Here is an 18,945-nt window from a genome sequence, read left to right on the forward strand (position 1 = left end):
AAAAAAAAAAAAAAAAAAAAAAAGGTTATGTCTATTTAGCTACCATAGAAGAATTTTGAAACTAAAAAAAATAAAATTTTTTTTTTATTTGCTTGTGTTTTAGGGAAGACATTTGTTTTTTTGCAATACAAGAAAACTTCACCACTCCCAAGACAAATTTTGAAATTTAAAAAAATAAAATAAAATTCTCTTGATTCAAGACATACTAAACATAATGAGAATTTTTTAAACTAAAAAAATCATATATTTTTGTACCCTTTTTTTCCTCTTTTCTTTTCTTCCCTTGCCTATCAAACACAACCTAATGGAGCCATATACCTCAAAATCCCACCACAAATCCCAAGGCCATGCTGACATAGAACCCTTCAATTTGGGCACCGTTTGACAATGTTTTGTTTTTGCCATTTCTGCGTTTTCTTGTTCTCAGAAACGGAGAAACAACCTAAAAAATATTTGATAAAATTGTTCTGTTTCACTTGTTTCTAGAAACATAAATCAAAATTGATGCTTACCTATAATTTTAGAAACAACTTTGACGAAACAAGTCTTGTTTCGTCTTTCTAGAAATGAATTTGAGAGGTAAAAATGGCTGTTGTGCCCGATAAATCTCTCAACTATTTAAACCTAAAAAGAGGCAATCGAACCATCTCTCCCTTTTGGGCATCCGATGATATTATTGGGTTTTTTAGTGGCATTATGTTTACAAAAAACATTTTGAGAAAGAGGTTTATCAAACACAAAAAAAAAAAAAAAATTGTTTTTGTTTCTGAAAGGGTGAAAAGCCGTTTTTCTAGAAACAGCAAAAAACGTTATCAACTGGTGCCTTGAAAGATACTGCCTTCATCCCCTCTTCAATATCATTGTTAGCCCATCTTAAGTGCAATTCGGTGTGAGCGGAGGCCCACAGAGTCCTCAGTTTCCCATAAAGCTGGATGCATCAAAGCTTGGAGCTGAGTACTTAATGGAATGCTATCTAAGAAATTAATTCTTATATGACAAGTTCAAGACATCCAAAAAGGGAAGCATTAACATGCTTTGAGGAATGCCACCGAGAGTCTCTTCATTGATAAATCCAAAGATTCTAGTAATATAATCTTGGCTCCATTTGGTTGTAAGGGGAATTAAAGGACAAGAAAATAAAATTTTTGTATTTAAAAAGAAAATGTTTATAATCATTAACCCATGCAATTATATCATTAACCTCAATCAATCTATATTTAATTATTAAATTTCACTTTATTTTGCATCCTTAACCCTTTCCTATAATATGTAAAATAAAAATTACATGTAAAATATATCTTTACTAAATATGTTTTAAAAAATTAACTAGTTTATAAATCACAAGGGATTACATGGAATAATAATTATGAAAGTTTCTTATTTAACTATGAAAATTTTACTTCCATTCTCCTTAAATATCCCTTGCTACCAAACATAGCCGACATTCCAAATCTTTTCCAGAATGTTTCCAATCAAATAATTTCTTGATTAGTTCAATGATAGCAACCTAAGAGGACTTGTCAATTCTTTTGGAATCTCTCCTGACAAATGATTGCCTAAAGGTTTATGCTCACTAGAAGCTTAAGAGTGTTAAATCGTGTCGAATGGCATTAATTGGGTAAGTAAGGGAACTTTTTCTATGAACACTTTATGGGCCATGGCCTCTATGGATGAAAGGATCTGAATCCCCCAATTGAATCAGCTCAATCATTTTTCTATTTTTAGGATTCTGGCCAATTCTAGGAATACTAGCTCAACTTTTTAGGAATACTAGAATTGTTTTTGGAAATCAGATTGATGCTGTATAATTCTCATGAGCAGAATTGGATAATAACGCTAGTGCATCCTCTCCCTTCTTCCCTTAAATTCCATCTCCCTTTCAGTTGCCATGACCCTCTGTCATTCTCTCATCATTCCTAGACCCTAGAGGTTCAATCTAGTCCACCCATCTTAAATCTCATCAATGGTTGTGATGTGAATTCATCCATTACATTTCATAAATTTATGTATAGAATTGAAATCATCTTTTCTGTATCTAGAACAAACTTCAAAAGTATTGCCAACCCAGGGCTTGCTCCATTGGTTGGCACTTCTCCTTTAGGACTCCTAACTTAGGAGAATGCTTCAGGGACAGAACTATTAAGTAATTTATACAGAGAATGCTTCAGGGACAGAACTATTAAGTAATTTATACATTCGAATAGAAAAGGTTTGGGTTATCGTTTGGCCATGACGTATGTTACATTTTGGGTGAAACACATAAATATTTTTATTTTGTGTGTATTATTTCTCTTTTTTTTTTTTGGTGCAAATTCTAACTTTGGGGCATTATTAATTCTTATCCATCCGTGGGTTGCCCAAATGATTAGGGCGAATTGGGGATTGTGTGGATAAGCATACAGTCCCAGATTCGATTCCCCATCTATAGTGGCGTTGGGTTGCAGCGTTAATCTCCCAAAGATTAGTCGAGATGCACGTAAGCTGGCCTGGACATCTTGGTTAACAAAAAAAAAAATCCTAACATTGTTTTCATCACATTTTTCAAATTACCAGAAGCAAGTCTTCCATCTCTAACCATTGGTGGCTTCCATGAATTCTTAAGTAGTCACTAGACCAACCCTTTTTAATTCTATAAAGAAAACTTCTTTCTTTCAAATAATACAAATAAGATAAGGGAAAAAGAAGTCTGTTTGAGAGTGTGCCTCCTACGGCTAGACATAAAGGGGGTGAAATGACATCCACCCTACCTCCTATGAAAGGTAGAAATGTCCTCCCATTGATGCTTTCTCTTATGATCTCATTGGGCCCCGCATTAGTGCAAGGGCCACGCTCCCTGACAGAAAACTCTTGCCCATAAGATAATTAATACATGCTTAGACAAATAGAGCAGGGTCAATGATGCTCAACCAAACACAGAGAAACAAGATCAGAACAAGGGAATTAAAGGCTAGGAAAAAGAAGCAGGAAAGACAGCATGGCCTATGTTTAGAGCTCAAATACAATAAGAGGAATGAAATAACCATCCTGCCCTTCATAAAATGATTAAAATCCTACCTTGTTGATATATTCCGTACAATTGAATTAAGGATCTATTCAGTGACACGCTACCTCTGAAAGGAACCCTCTCCTAGAAAGATAATCCCACAACCCTCTAGAAAAAGGTATTAATCGATAGCTATTTAACAAAGAAGAAAAAAAATCTGAAATCGATATCTAGTTTTCTAAGATCTCATTTTCAATCATTGTCTGATTTTGCTATAGAGTTACATTTGACCGCCATAAAAAGAACTTAGAATCTCTTTCATCCTAGGTGAGTGGGGAAATTCGGTTCAATAAAATTTTGTATTAAGTTTTCTTTACACAAGGAATGGACTTGGAAAGAGTAGTATCCACCATTTAAATTATGGGAGGTAATATAGTGATGAAATTAAGACTACATTTGGCATGCATTTTAGGTCAATAATGCATTTTAAGAATTCATACCAATAAAAGGATGTATCTAGTGCATGAGGTTCCTGCATATGCAAGGTCCTGAGAGAGGCAAGAATTACGTAGCCTTTCCTCGAGAACATTGAGAGGTTATTTTGACCGCTTGACCACCAGGAATATCCCCATTCATAAGTCCGAGATCTACATCTGGGAATTGAAAGGTTTAAATGATCAACTCTGCTTCACAACATCCGTACCTTTACTGTTGGACCAAGCGCGGCACTATTGATGCTCTCGGGCATGCTCCGATTGGCCCCATGCCAGTTGTATGCTTTGTTGGTTCCTACTAACTCAAGATCTCATGCATGAATGATAGCTAATATCAGGAATTCCTAGTATTATAGTATGGCCAAGCATTTCTCCTCATAATAATAAGACTCAAGGTGCACCATCTATTTTGCCCAACGCGCCTGATACGCATAAAATCCACTCGCCAATGAGAGGCCACCACATGGAAAGGGACCAGGTTCATCTCATGAATAGTCCAAGACCATGATCATACCGTGGAGAACAAACCCCCATATTTAACAAACTTGAAGCTCTTCAAAAAGTCCAAAATCTGACTTAAGCATTAGAGAATTTCTATTGAAATTCACTCCGGCCATCATCCACAGCATCCTCTTAGACTCTATGTACAAGTTATCCAGCTCAGATTTTCATGGCACAGCACCTACCATGTTATCAATGAAAAAACCCTTCAAGATTTTAAAAAGGAAATCCAAAATTCGTTTCCCACGAGGATATTCTTTTTAAATGGATTTTCCAACATAAGTATGCCTTCCATGAATAGTTTATAGAATCGAAGATCTCATTTTCAATTCCTATCAAATAAAAAAAGATCTCATTTTCAATCATTGTTGTATGCTTTGTTGGGTCAATCTCTACTAAGGTTTTCCTTCATGATCCATGAAGCTAAGCTTTCAGTACAGCTTTCAGTACTTGATTGAAGGTACTTTGGGGCAAGATATCCCAATGTTCCTTGTACTAGCTTACTTTGTGTTTGGTTTGAAGGAAGCAACCCTGATGCACCAAAGTAGGAAACCTTTGCCATATAATTATCATCCAAGTGTGATGGCCAAATTATCCTTGGGTATGGGTAAATTTACTGTTGTACCCTTCACTTTAAAACCCTCAAATTGATAAATGCCTTCATTTTTGTGAACATAAACCTCTACAATTTGCATCTACTCCGACTATCTACGAAGAAAAGAGGAAAAAGAAACAACTGAGGAAGAAGTCTGCTTTTGCTCTGACTAACGAGGACTAGAAGGAGGTGATTGAGGTGCTTCAGAAGGAGGGGCTTGTAGTCTAATTCGAGCACACTATAGAAGGTCTTGAGGGCTTTCTCAGGAAATTTTACTTCCCTATAGATTTGTATGATATCGGAGAAGAGACCAAGAGTGACAGAGATGGCAAGATTTCTCTCTCCTAATAAGACTAAACCTTAATGTTTTAGGTCAATAGGGTTTGATTCACTCTTTGAAGACTTAAAATTTTAGAACCCTAGTTATGCATCACCAATGCATTCAGCTTGTAAAATCCATTTTTAAGGTATTTCAGGCTAGCTATAAAGCTCAACCAGATGATACCTCCTAACAGATTAGACCTTTTTGGTGGCCAAGAATAAAATAGAAGCAATGAGATAAAAGAACTGTGCGCAGTCTTTGTAAGAGGTAAGTGGAAGGGTCAAAAAAGTATTTTTACATTTTAAATTGACGCTGTTACTCCCTAAGGATGCGATGGATATTAGTTTCAAGTCATGGGGTTACAAGAAATAAAGAATATTTTTAGGGGTAGTACAAAAAAATTTCCCTTTTTCTATTTTTTAGTACAATCTGATCTTTTAGCAATATATTTTTTTTTAATATATTTCACCCTTAATCTGATTTGGTCTCAGTTTTTTTTTTTTTTTCTTTTTCTTAATTTTACTAACTTCTTATATCAAAGGTACAGATTAGGGGTGAAATAGCACTGAGTTTCTTAAAACCTAGCCCAACCCTGTTGAGCCCATGCCAAATCAACTGGTCCTAATTGACCCTAATTGGGCCGGGTTGACCCTGATTTTTTCCAGTTTTCGCCGTTTGCGTTTCAACAGAAAATAAATAAATAACCTATTGAGCTGTTATTATTAAAATATTCTTATACGAAAGGTACAGATTAAATGATTTTTTTTCAGCAGGAGAACTTTATTAAAATGATGAAAGAATGTGAGCTTACAATCCTATCGAGCTGTTATTCCACCTTCGGCATGGCCATCAGCAAAATTAACAACCCGATGAAAAGGATAATCTGAACCTAGGCCTTTGTTGAGCATCCCAAATCTGATCATGAGTAATAAAGGAAGGAGGGGTGTCCCAGGAAGAAGTGGACATGGTTGCAACCGATTGCTTTGCTAACTTGTCTGCAACAAAATTTGCCTCTCAGAAGCAGTGTGTCACAGTCCATGTCAAGCTATTCAAGGAGGCTTACCATTGCTATTGAAGAATCCATGGGATTTTGCGGTTGCAAATGCATAGAACCATAGATTATGAATCACATTCGACCCAGAGATTTTTAATGTTCAATGCCATTGCATGTCGAACACCAATGAAGAAAGCCGCAAATTTTGCCATGAAGTTGGTGGTGATACCTTGATAATTTGCAAAGCATAGGAGCATCCCACCCCTACTATCTCTGAAAGCCACTAGATCCCGAGCAGCCTGAATTTCCCAGTGAGCAACCATCAATGTTTAACTTTATGTAGTCTTGGTTCGGAGGATGCCAAATTAACTTCAGAAATTTTAGTTCCCCTAGATGCGTTGAAACTTTTACCTATGATCAATACACATTTAAAATTATGAAGTCTAACATAATAATAAATGTTCAGCATACCAGACCATAAGAATCAATAACCCATATTTCATTATTCAAAATAGAAGGATAGGATGAGAACCCTAAATTATATTATATTAATTAAAGTTAAAATCAGAGTTGAGTTGGACCAGGCCAGGCTGGCTGTAGGCTTCAACCCAGGCCTGACCCAACCCTAACTCGACCTCAAGGTAAAAAATCTTAGTCCAAGCCCTCTTCGGGCTTAGGGTGGGCCAAGGTGGGTTCAGACTATCAAGGCCAAACTTACACCCCTAACACGGATTCATGACTTAGTTGATCTTTAGACCAATTTTAAGACGGACTGCATCAGATTCATAGATCCTCAATCCAGAACCAGGTCATAATGTAAACTAAACTAAAGCTATCAAGATTTATTTCTTTCCTAAGCAGCTTAATATGTAGGATAGGATAAAATCTTTTACCTATGGTGACCTGAATCACTCAAAATGGATTGTAAGCCATTTGAGGACGACTACATCCAATTCCATCTTTTTTTCCCATCTCCTTGGAAACCAGGTGGGCAACAGCAATTGGTACAGGTGGAATTACATGATCTACACATTCATCTATGCCTGCAACAAATAGCTACTTAGCTTAGGGGTTTCCATCATACATGGGTCATAGAAAGAGAGTGAATGAGAGCCACTCATGTGGAATCCAGACCCCATGTGACTCCCTCTTGTCTTGGTCAGGGCTCGCTTTTGGCCTTGTAATGAAATTTATAAAATTTCCAAGGTTCCATCGAATAGTTCTGGAGGTTCATTGAAAGAGGACTAGTGTAGTACCTCTAAAGAAACTTTAGTCCTTGACTTGACCACTAGTGTTCCCCAAGTTAGCCGAAAAATAAAATAACGGAGCAGTTTCTTTGAAAGATAATGTAACTTTTGCACTAGTGTGAGGGTCAAAGAGTGCATATATTGAAGCATTAACAGGCGTGAAATTTCGGCCTTTTATGGGGTCGATTAAGACGGTCATTTAAAATGTTTGGGGTAGAGGCCACATTGCCTGTTAAAGTTCTTTTTCCCATAAAATAAATAGATCACGACACATAACTTGTTTCCCTATTCATGTGACTCAATCATCAACGAAGGTGAAATTCGTGAAACCGCCGGTTATGAATTACAAGATGGACTGAGTTGGTGTGATTTCTTGTAATGCATTATCAATCTAGAATAAATTCCAAATGCAACATTAATTTCCAAATCTATTTAAAATTATGTAAAATTAAAACTTACTTTTAATTTTTTTTTCTACCAGAATTTTTCCATGGAAACAACAATCTATAAAGGAAAAGATCAAGCAGGATTATTGGAATTTGTGGTTGATGTCAATTTTTTGGTGTAGATAATTAATCTTTGGTGAAGTGTGAAAAATCTGGTTAAGGAGAAGCTAGAGTATTTTTTCTTTTTTTTAACCCAATATTTTTGTAAAGACTAACAACTTAATCTGTTCGGTTAAAAATATTACCCATAAGGCAATGGCTAAGAAAATTCTGATTAGGGATAACAACATTCTGTACAAGTTGGTGCGACAATTAGCTTTTGTTTATCTTTCTTCATTAAATTAAAAAAGAAAAAAAAATTGTCCCAATAGGTTCATCTACATTAGTTGGAGAATTAATTCTTCCAAGCAACACATGTCAGAAAAATATCCTAATTCTATCTCTTAACCCTTTTTTGTTTGAGTTCTTTTGAAATTTAAAATTCCAGAGATTTTCAAATTTTTTACTTCTTTTCCCTTAAAAATTTCTCCAAAACCGTGAGATTTAAGCATTTTTTTTTTTAAAAAGCATGCCAATCTAATATTTAAGAGAAAAATCTAATGTTCCTCTCTTCTATTGTTGTCATTTAGTATTTTTAAGGAAAAAGGACTGTCCAAGAGTGTAGGGATTACACCTAGATATTAAGACGGAAAAAATGATTGCCGTAATCCCATGAAATGTTAAAATTACGCCCTGTTGATGCTTCCAGGTGTACTACCATTGGCTTCCTTAACAGGTGCAGGAGCCATGCCCCCAAATAGATAACTCCTCCCTTATTTTGTATTTCTTCTTTATATTTTTCCTAACAAACATAGCCTTTTTTTGCGAAATGACCCAACCCCACAAACTTTGTAAGTCTTCGTCAAATTTTATATCTTTTACCAAAATAAATAAATAAATAAAAATATTAATTAAGAAAATATTTATACCTAATGCCTATTGAAATCCCAGTCAATCGGCAGTCTAGCTCGAAGTGATTTAGGCGGTGAAGGAGATGTGGAATCTGAAGGTTTTCTTTTAGGGTATGCTTCTCCTGTGGAGGACTTAGGGTATGATCATTGGATTGATTCTTTGCAGGGAGATCCTAGTATGGATATAGGTGTTCATGGTATGGGAGATTTTGAGTTTCATGGTGTTGATTTTGATCAGTTAGAACTTCCTTTTGCTTCTAAGTATCAGAGCGGGAGTTGGATAGTTCCTCCCTTTCCTCCTTATAATCCTCTTGGGAAGAAGGTCAACTTTAGAATCAGGGGATCGCTGGTTTGTGGCTGATTTTGTTCTTTGTTACTCTTTGGGTGGTTTCCCTCCCGCTTGATTTAGCTATAGGTTAGTCCATTGTTTTGTTGTGGAGTTTTCTCCTTGTATTTTCCTTCTTCTTTCTCTTTTAATATATTTTTTATTCATCTGAAAAAAAATTGTATAGTGGATAATGAGATTAGAAGCTTTATAAATCAATTTTCTTAGGCATAATCTCAAACTCATTGATTTGTATTAATTCCATTTACAACCATAGTATTTTCACTAATATTGAAATCAATGGATAATCAATTCACCTATTCATTCATAACCTCATACTCAAATGATTTTTTAGCAGTTTCATTCAGTTCAGTTTCAGTCTAGATATTGTTAGATTCAGTGTGATCCAATTTTCAATCAGTCTCATCTCTTGAGGACAAATGCACAACTATGAAAAAGAATCCAAAGAAACACTCACATACAACATAAGGGTTAAGGTGGTTCAACAATTTATACATAGATTTTTGTTATTATACCATAGAAGGACTCCCTTCATTATTTGTTACAGCTTAGGAACCATACTTATTACAAAATGACAAAGTATAAACCATAAAATAAAAAACAATAACTTTCTATCAAAAAAAAAAATCAAAAACAAATAACTGAAGAGAAACCAAAGGAGGAAGATTCCAATGACATCGAAATATGTATAATCATCTCCCACCATCTAATGATATTAGTACTCCATTAGTCAAACTATCGTACCCAATAGTACTGTGACTATGCAAGTTTGATGGTTCACCCAGAAGACATTCCACCTCCTCAGGATTCTGTGCAACCCAAGGATGGCTCTGATACTTGCTCAACCTGTGTAGCTCCATTGCTACTTCCTTCATTGTGGGCCTTTCTTTCCCTTTTAGCCTTAAACATCTTTCAGCCAATTGTAAAACTTCATGGAGTTGCTCTTTGCACCCTTCAGTTATAATCGGATCATCAAGAATTTCCCAAACCCTACCCTCGTTGATTGAAGTGACAAAATTCATGGCTAGACATGTCTCTTTACCAGGCCCATTAGAATGGATTGCTTTCTTCCCGGTTAGTAGCTCCACAAGTACTACACCAAAACTATAAACATCACTTTTTTCTGTTAGTTGACTTGATTGAAGGTACTCAGGGTCCAAGTACCCCAATGTTCCTTGGACTATTGTACTTATTTGATTTTGATCTAAGGGAACCAACCTTGATGCAAAAGTCTGCAATCTTTGCCATATAATTATCATCCAAGAGAATGTTTGCAGACTTAATATCTCTATGAATGATAGGTGGTGAAGCCGCAGAATGCAAATAAGCGATTGCCTCCGATGTTTCCGCAGCTATCCTCAGTCGATTATCCCATGAAATAGGAGAGTTGCTCCCCTTACCATGGATATGGTGGAATAGGGTGTTGTTTGTAACAAATTCATACACTAATATAGGAACCTCAGACTCTAAGCAACAACCCAATAGCTTTACCACATTTCTATGGTTGATTTGGGAGAGAATAACCACCTCATTTATGAATTGCTCTATCTGACTTTCATCAACTACTTTTGATTTCTTAATGGCAACAATTCTATGATCAGGTAGAATTCCCTTGTATACTGTACCATAGCCTCCTCGACCAAGTATCTGGTTTTGAGCATAATTGTTAGTTGCCTGCTTTAGTTCTTCTTCTGTAAAGATTTTGGCAGTTTCAACAGGGCCTTCACGGGAAGATAGTTGTTGCTTTAACAAGAAACCTCCATTTTGCTTGAAGAATTTTTGCTTAAGTTTGTCAACCTTTCTCTTTTGATATACGTAAAGCCCCAAAAAACTAACAATAAGTAGAAACAAGCAACCTGAGGCAGTACCTGTAAGAAGCCATTGAACTTATTGAACGTTGGGTCAAAATTGGGGTGCACATAGAGCATAGATTATGTACTAATGGAGCAGCAGGAACAATTAGGGATTTCCATAGAACTTTCTTTACCCTTGCTCAATGAGGGTTATATCATAAATATATATTTGATATTCAATAGTATTTAATAGTAATAGGCAATCCCATTGTATTAATTTATAGAATTAATTGATGATGAATTAATAGATAACTCCAGTCTACGCTAGATGGCCAATACAAGGAATTCTAAACTTAATTCTGTTGAACCACAACAACCCGGGTCTATATTTGGAATTCTAAATTTATTGTAGTCAAACTATGCTAGACCGGGACCTGTTCTTCTGCTTCTTCCTATTTAAAATTCAACTGTTTAGAGTTTAGACCAACCTCGCCCAAGTTTCACCCCGGTCAAACACCCAAGGTATCATGATTATATTTTCCTAAGCTTAGGTAAAGCCTGATTGTATTATTTATATTTCAATTTTGGATTGATTTTCACGAAATTAACAATGGCTAAATTTTTGGTCAAGAAATAGAAATTGTGTAGTTGCATCAATTTGAAATATTCCAAGAATGAAATCCATTTGGTAATAAAACCTCTAGATTTCTTTGTGAGAGCGTGGTGGTGATAGCATGGCAGGGTTGAGAAGCGTTTCTATTTCATTAAAATAAAGTGCAAAAATAAAACCAAACAACTTCCAAAATAGAAATCATCTTACGAAATTGAAATTGGAATTGAAATTGAAATTCTGGCCATAAGATGTAGGATATAGGATATGAGAGTCATTTTATTTATTATTTTTCTTACCTACGGTGACCGGAATCACTGGAAATTGCTTTTGAAGAGGAATGCATCCCCTTCCAATTTTTTTTCCATCTCCAAAGTAACCAGGTGGGCAAGAGCATTTGTAACTCCCAGGAAGATTGGTACAGATTCCACTGCAAGAATTAGTAATTGGATCTGCACATTCATTTATGTCTGCAAGAAACACACTTACTAGCTTAGGACTTTCCACCATATATAGATGCAAAAAAAAAAAAAAAAAAAAAAAAAAAAAAAAAACACTCCCAGGAAGATTGGTACAGATTCTACTGCAAGAATTAGTAATTGGATCTGCATAAATGAAACACACTTACTAGCTTAGGACTTTCCACCATATATAGTTGCAAAAAAAAACAAAAAAAAAAGAAAACAAAAACAAAAACAAAAAGTAAGTACTGAAATGGTATGATGCTATAATGGTGCAAGAAGGGTCAGGTTACCTTGGCATCCATCTGCAAGATAAGGGTTCCCTTGGTAACCTTGAGAACAGTTGCAGCTATACCCAAGACCATTCTTGGAGATGCTACAGTCACTGTTGTTGCCGCATGCGTAATTAGTCTTGTTTGTTTTAGCTTCAGCGCAGGTCTTATTATCTATTGCCCAGTCATACACAACTGGGACTCGCGAAAAACCTTCATCATCGACGTTGGAGCTAAAATTCAAGAGATCTGAGACACTGAAGTTGTACCAGTTCATGTCCACGAGGAAAGCATAGCCGCAGGGATTGAAATCAAAGACCTGGGTGTGATTATAAAAGCTGTAGAGCTCTATACTGTAGTTTTTGAAGCCCTTTGGAATTGAGTTCTGGCAACAGCCGATGCCAGTGCAGGAACCATTAGTCACATCAGATCTGTTGCTGCAAATCATGTTACACCCAGTCGTGAAGTTCAGGCCACCGGAGCCAATGATGTAAGAGTAAGTGTCGCAACCCAGAGTTGTGAATTTATTCTCTGTGTCGGACGAAAAGGTGTCCAAATACAATTCCATAGAGGGAATGTTCGAATTAGTTGGTTGGCCGAAGTTGTTGTAGCAATCTTCACTTATATAGGACCATAAACGCATTTGGCCTTGAAATGAAAGATCTAGAACTTCTGTGCTCGTGAAGAACAGTTTTGGAGGGTTGTAGCTGTCGTTGCAGGTTAGCCGAAACCTGATGGATCTGTAACAGCTTTCATCATTTCCAAAACCAAAGGGGTAAGGAACTGAGATGTTCCCACATTTGTCTGGGCAATTCGTCTTCACCATTGACGATGCAGATGCAATAGCTAGCCAAAAAAAGACTAGGAGGAGCTGATGCACCACAAGAGGACTCATGATTAATATGGCTTCCAAAGTCGATGTTATTTTTTCTTATTCTTTCTGGTCCCTTTGCTCCAACTGCTATTTATAGCTAGATAGTACCGTTTCATCCCATTACTAATTGGTATCGGGATCTAAGTTTGGTCTTATTACCTAAACAGAATCGTATTCAGATTGACACTTTTGGTATTAGCAACAGTATAGACCCGTTTCAAATACCGGAAATCGTCCTAATTGAAGCCCTTATTAGATTGATTGGTGTAGGGATCCACAAATAAAGTGAAAAAAGCTATCATGTTGATCTTGCGTGTAAAGAAATCGGTATAATAATACAAAAAGTTTTTGTAACCATGGTTTTAGGTATTGATATTGGATCGGTCATATTGTATTAGTATCAGCTAAGACCGATCTGATATTTGACCTTTTTAGGAGGAGCAGATATCATATCAATATCAAGGGTAACTATTAAAGAAACTTATGTTCTATAAAAATAAAGGTAATATTGACTGATTCAAATAGATATAACCATTTTTGGATTGATATCGATTCCGCACTTAAAAAAAAAAAAAAAAACAAAACTTCTGATGTGAGATACATGGAAAAAACAAAACATTCTTCCGTTTGGCCTTTTCCTTCCTCTTGAGGTGGGATCATGGTTTTAAGTATCAGTTTGAGATCGGCCGTATCAGATTGGTATCAATTGAGATTGATCCCCAATACGATATCAATCCGGATAAATTATTCGGATCGTTTCAGGGTTAAAATAGGAAAAAATAGTACTTTTTATAAAAATCAGGGGAAAAATAGATCGATACCCATCGATCCAATCCGGTTTGGATCAGTATCGATAAAGACCGATACCGATACCAATACCATCTCCTAAATCCTTGGGTGGGACTCATGCAATGGAAAAGACAAATCACGGTAATTCTCTGCAACTCTATCTATTCTCTCTTGAAGTGGGATCAATAGGAGCAAATAAAAAAGGTACAAGTACTATCACTCTTCTATACTCATCATGGATTTAGGTATCAGTATTGGTATCGTATCTATCGATACTGATTCAACATTGATCTGAATCGGATCCGTTCAGTGTGTATCAATCACTTTTTTTTTTTACATTTTCAAAAATAAATTTATTTTTTTGCTGTTTTACCCCTGAAACTACATGAGTAATCGATCCAGATCAATCAAGTATCGATATCGGACTCAACCGATACTGATACTATACAACCAATACAATACCAATAATTAAAACCATGATACTCACCTTATATTTACTCAAAGTTCCTTATTGTGAACTTCTTTTCTAATTTTTACCCATAAGCAAAGTTTCACCTCTTCTTCTATTTTCGAGTTTCAAAAACCCCAGATTACCCCTCTGTACTAGCTACTTCCATCAACCCTGCTCCCATCAGCCGTGAGCTGATCCTACCCTTGTCGCCCTTCCTGTCATCGTCCCCTCTGCCCCACCCATTCTCTAAATCTCTTGCCCCAACCCCTGTCCTCCGGTAGCCTCTTCTAAAGCTCACCCCAATCCACCACCACCCTCATGCCCTACATCCGTTCCCCCACCTTCTTCCCCTGACCCACCCATGCCCCTGCCTCCACCTCTCAAAATCCAATCCGTAGAGAAGCAACAGGGGATAGAGCTTCTCTCTTCGCAATACTCCCCCACCATGCACTTCATGTTTCTCCATTACATTTTGGATTTCAGAAGACCACATGGGATTCACCACCGCTCTATCTCTCTTTCTTTCGTTCTCTCTCTCCTTTTATCCTCCTGCTCTTTGCTTTGTTTGTCTCGAATTCTTGACCCATTTTGAAAATTGACCTGCTCCGACGTATTTTGGTGGCAACCCGAATGGGAAGTTTTCTGAGATCTGTGATGAAAGCAGAGGGGTTGGACCGATAGGCCTAAACCCGGAGCCCATCACTGATCACGTATGGGGGTGCGAGGCTACGCCCCCACGGTATGGTTCGACCCTTGACTTAGAGTATATAATGTACTGTTGTCTTGTTGAGAAAGTCATTGTATTTTTTGATGGGTTTTTCGAGCTAGGGTTTCAAGGTGAGTTTTCTCGTCTTTTTTTTTTGTATAATCTCTCTTCTGCATAGTGAAACATCTTCTTCTTTGCCCGAGGACGTAGCACACCACTCTGTTGTGTGAACCTCGTTAAATCTCTGTTATACGAATCTATTATTTGTTTATTTTCATATTTTCTTTATGTTTGATCTAACACTTTGAATGGTCAATGATTACTATCTTTCCTAAAATGACAATAGAGCATAAAAGGACCCATCAAAATAGGAAATTTACAGGTAATTGGAGTCTTTGCAAGTGATCTATCAGACCAACTGTAGAGGATGGTGAAGAAGGTGGGTTGGGAGCGGTGTAGTTGCGAAGAAGGGTGGGGTTATGGGGAGGAGAGGGGTAGCCAGTTAGGAACAAATGGGGTTATTGGGACACAGGTAATTTGGTGTTTTGAGAATGCCAAGGGAAAAGGAGAAATAGAATTTTTCATACTGTAGAAAATCATTGAAAAAAAAAAAAGATTTTGAGTAAATATATAATGATTATAGGGGAGTAATAGCAATTTCCCGCCCCCCATCTCTCTCTGCAAAAGTCATCATTGCTCTTTCTACACTGCAAAAGTCATCATTTCTCTTTCTACACGTCATATTTTTTTGGGTAATATTCTACACGTCATACTACTACCTCAACAAAACTCTCTCTCTCTCTCTCTCTCTCTATGTAATTTTCTCTAGAAAAAAAATCACAATCATGTTGATTATTAATGTCAAATCTTTTGGGAGACCAAGTCATGGTCTTTTTCTCTTCTACAACATGGTTGAAAAAAAAAAAAAAAGAGAATTTATTATCACTCTTTTACATTTGGCCTATATTTATTAAAATTTCATTTTTTTTTTACTTTTTTACTAATATTTTCTTACTTTTTTATTTATACATCTCTTTTTTTCCTATTCTTTTTAAATACCCAGACTATCCTTCCTTTTCACTTGTAACATGTTATACTTTTTCATAACGATTGGTTTAAAATATGGTTCGATATTAGTTTAAAATATGGTTTGAACCAAACTACTTATAAGTTTTATCTCATCCAATCATCAAGGATATTGACATAGTTGATGTGTCCCTAAAGATATTATTTATTTATGATTGTTATTTTTTTTATACTTCGTCTTATCCAATCATCAGGGATGTTGTTTATTTAATTATTATTATTATTTTTTATCTCATCCATCATCACAAATTTAGCAATCTATTTTTTTATCGGTATTAGATTGGTATTGGTCTCAGCCAATCTAAGGATTAAAATAAAAATAAAAAACGTGTGGTACCCGATTGGAACATATGATATCGATATAGATATAGATCGGATACAAAATTATTCTTTTTGAATTTACAATATTCTTGATGATTAGATGAGACAAAACTTGTTAGTGGTTTGGTTCAAACAATGATTTGAACTAATCAATTTAAACAAAAGTGTAATAGGTTACAAGTGAAAAGGAAGGGTAATTTGGGCATTTAAAACTAGCAGGGGAGAAAGAGATGTAAAAATAAAAAAAGCAAGGGAGTATCAGCAAGAAAGTAAAAGGTTGGGGAATTTTAATAACTATAGGCCAAATGTAGGGGAGTGATAGTAAATTATAGTTAGAAAATTCCAATTGTCGAATTAGTCAGGACTCCAGAGCTATACTTTTAGTATATTGTTGATGGAATCATTGAAAGGATATATAATTGAACCTCTGACATTGTGTTAGGATCTTAATCTTGTTCACAACTGATGTTTTCGATGCTGGTTATTGTGCTAAATAAAAGTACTGACAATATATTGGAACTTGATTGAACTGTTAGAGAAAGAATATTTATGGGAAGAGGTTGGGTAAACTGCCGACTTAGAAATTTATTTCTTGACTTTTCCAAATATTAGTACAAAACAGAAAATATGAAAGATCCCTTCATGGGATGATTCCTTACCTCATATTTAGTGCAAGAACAAACCATTAACCACCCCCCCCTTGCCAAACCCATTTACAAGTACTTCTATGCTTACAATTTGATCCCCTGGACAAATCTCCTACTCCACATTGGCCGGAGATCATAATTAATAGTAGAAGGTGGGGATGGGATAATCTATTTTGATTTCCTGGCATGTTCCTCTCCGAGGGTTGGCTTGTTTAATCACTCGCTGGTTGGGTTGGCTTTTGATGTGTAGGTCCTAAGCTCTTGCTTGGCCGATTTAGGATTTGTCTGTTAAATCTTTTTTACGTTTGTTTTAATATATTTTCTATTCATCAAAATAAATAAATAAATAAATAAATAAAGGCCTTATCTTGTGATTGAGATGAAATGGTTGTTCTTGACCAAGTACTAATGCGAGTGAGGCCAAGGTGGTAACAATCTTGACATCTTGGCATCAAAGCTATCTACATTGTCTACAATGAAACAACGATAGGAGTCACCAGCAAATTGGTTGTTGTCAGAAGAATACTTGGTAAGCATGCATCCTATTGGCTGAACCAAATTGCGGAATTTATACGCTAATACTATTTTTATTCTAAAGAGTGTGAACCACACGGTCTTGCATAACGGTAAGACTGTTCAATTGTCATCTAGTGGCAACAATATTAGTTATTAGGGAAAAAAAATCAAGATAAAGAGCAAGATGTAGAGTTACTAGAACCCGGATTTAAGAAAAAGATTATTGACAAATTGCAATCCAAAATTAAGAATATAGAGTATTGATAGTCTAAATTCTTTCCCTATTTCAATTGATTGGGCAGGAAGATGAATAGTTGATGACTTGATGACATTCTTTCTCCGTTAGGTGGTTTTTCCTTTGAATCTTTTAGATTCAACTCTCCAAATATTAATAAGGAGGCTCATGTCTTGGCCCAAGGGGAAGCCGATTGTGCATCTCTCATGTTTGGTGCTTCGACGACCTTTATGTCTTGTATCTTCCGGGCTTATTATTAGGCGAGGTTTCCCTTCTTTTGATTTTGCTTAATAAAATCTTTTAGTTCTTTGATAAATACAAAAAACAAAGAACGATTCCAATTATGTGTCTAAGAATCATTGCGAAGTTACAATTCAGATTTCATAGAATAGAAGAGGAAGGAAAATAGGGAGAGGGGTTACTTTAGAAGTGTCAACTCCATAGTCTCATCCATATCGGTATTATATATATATATATATATATATATATAATAAAAAATTCAGATCCACACAACACAGAGATTTAACGAGGTTCACACACCGATGTGGTGTGCTATGTCCTCAGGTGAAGAAGAAGATGATTCATTATATAAAATAGAGAGATTACACCCAAACAGCGACGAGTAAACTCACCCTGAAACCTTAATTCGAAAAACCCCAAAATTACAATGACTTTCTCCAAAAGACGATACATTATATACTTCTCCAAGTCACTGGTCGATCCATCGGGTCGCGGTCGATCGGGTCGAACCATACCATTCAGTTGCTATGTGCCTAAGCCCAAAGTCCAAATCACATATCTCAGAAAACTTTCCATTCGAGTCGCCACCAAAATGTATCGAAGTAGATCAATCTTCAAAACAAATCAAGAATTCGAGACAAACTTAACAATATATATATATATATATCAATTTTTTTCCATGCTTATACTATATGGATGAAATGATACAATTATGGTAAAATTGTAAAAAAAATTAAAAGTCCGTTGTTTTAAAAATATCAAGGACAAACTTATTACATACATGTCAATTCATATCAGTATCATGTTGAATTTTAAAATGATCGATACCAATCTAATCCTGAGCATTAAAACCATGATCCCAAGTGATCTGGTAGAAGAAAAAAAAATCTTACATGTTCTCCAATAAAAAATCTAACATGTTTGTCCTTATAATCCATAGTTAAGATTTGTGTGGTCCTTGAATTTGTGACAAGTCATGACTTCTGACCACGCGGTTGCAATGGCACGTTATTCACCTAATTAAAAGAGGACAAAAACAAGCCACCTACGCCACTGTAATAGACGA

The 18,945-nt window shown here is 35.9% G+C and overlaps 1 pseudogene; it reads right to left on the bottom strand.

Annotated features, from left to right (window-relative positions):
• Window positions 1-9,336: 9,336 nt before the first annotated feature.
• Window positions 9,337-12,904, bottom strand: LOC122072299 (annotated as a pseudogene).
• Between the last annotated feature and the right edge of the window lie 6,041 nt (window positions 12,905-18,945).

The sequence above is a fragment of the Macadamia integrifolia genome, chromosome 2 (assembly GCF_013358625.1).
Source record: "Macadamia integrifolia cultivar HAES 741 chromosome 2, SCU_Mint_v3, whole genome shotgun sequence".
Lineage (NCBI taxonomy): Eukaryota > Viridiplantae > Streptophyta > Magnoliopsida > Proteales > Proteaceae > Macadamia > Macadamia integrifolia.